The sequence below is a fragment of the Cyprinodon variegatus genome, unplaced genomic scaffold (genome assembly GCF_000732505.1).
Source record: "Cyprinodon variegatus isolate N-32 unplaced genomic scaffold, C_variegatus-1.0 Scaffold18, whole genome shotgun sequence".
Classification (NCBI taxonomy): Eukaryota; Metazoa; Chordata; class Actinopteri; order Cyprinodontiformes; family Cyprinodontidae; genus Cyprinodon; species Cyprinodon variegatus.
Genome location: NW_015150471.1, coordinates 1,700,259 through 1,701,518, shown reverse-complemented (window position 1 = coordinate 1,701,518; position 1,260 = coordinate 1,700,259). Strand labels below are relative to the sequence as shown.

Here is a 1,260-nt window from a genome sequence, read left to right as displayed (position 1 = left end):
CACCTCAACGGTAAGACCGGAGTCGGTGTGAGCCTGGGGTTAGAATCCTTCAAGAGGGAGTATGAATGATCTAAAATCATATTTAATAAACCCATAGCAAAGATCGAGAGCCTTATTAAAATGAGTTGGTATCAGAGTGATGCTAATAAAAATCAGTTTATCTCTGATTAAACTCCCACTTTCACTCCTTTGGTTTCTTTAAATTCAATTTCATAAAAAAAAATTCAATAAAAACACAACTTTTTGTACAAAGTATGTTTATTGAAATGTGTATGTAGCTTTGGAAATATTTGCAAAACTAAATGAGGGTTAAAAATTTGGATTTCTGAAGAGGAATGTAACATTTGGTATAAAGATGAAAGATACCATTTGGTCAGACACTTTAATACAGCTTACAATCACTTATTTCCAACTTCTTTTTGCATTGATTTGTACTTCTAGAGATGCTGTTTTTTCTGTTAGTTTTGCCTTTAAATGGCAGTGCTCACACAGAAGTGTTGTTCTGATTAGCTGAGTTGTTTCTTTGACTGTAACTATAACTCAGCAGATTTGAACAATGAGGGCCACCTTTTGAAAAAAAACAGAGGTTGATAAAAAGCTGTAACAGCAACAGAAGTAGACTATACGACAAGAGCAATATGATTTTAATATCTGCTTTAATTTAACTTAACTCTTATTTTACCTATTACATATTTTAGTTTTCTTTTTTAAAAGATAAAGACATTCAGTATGATAACTTTCAAAACACATTACTTTTATGAAGTCTAATATGAATTTGTATACAGCGAGTGTTTAAAGAAACTGTAAAAAATAAACATTGTGTTTTCAAATTCTCATATTGGAAATGCTTATATTTTGAAAACTTCAAAATAAATACATAAATAAAGGTCTAAAAACAGGGTGTAAAGAATGAACATGAATTTCGAATTCCCTAAATGGAAATCTCTCATCAACAGCTGTGTGCTGTTTGCTAGTTAAGCTCTGATTGGTAACCAGTGGTCGTCGGTTCCATTTATAAACCCTCATGCTCTCATTGCTGTTACTGCTGGTCTTCAGTATGATGACTTTTCAGATCCTCCTGGGGGTAAAGTACTTTTTTTTTGCACGTTTGATTTTCTTTTTAGTTTACACTTTCTTATATCAGTTTTCTTTTTCCTCCAGGTTTCCCTTGTTGCCTTGCTGATGCTGGATGTTCATGGACTTCCTGTGAAAGGTGATGTATTAACCAACTTTACTTTCAGTAAATTAAGGCAGGTATTT

At 32.5% G+C, this 1,260-nt stretch overlaps 1 protein-coding gene across 1 annotated transcript in view; it reads left to right on the top strand.

Annotated features, from left to right (window-relative positions):
• The window catches only part of LOC107092906, a 70,207-nt gene that overhangs the window by 1,539 nt on the left and 67,408 nt on the right, over positions 1 to 1,260 (top strand). The window lies entirely within an intron of this gene.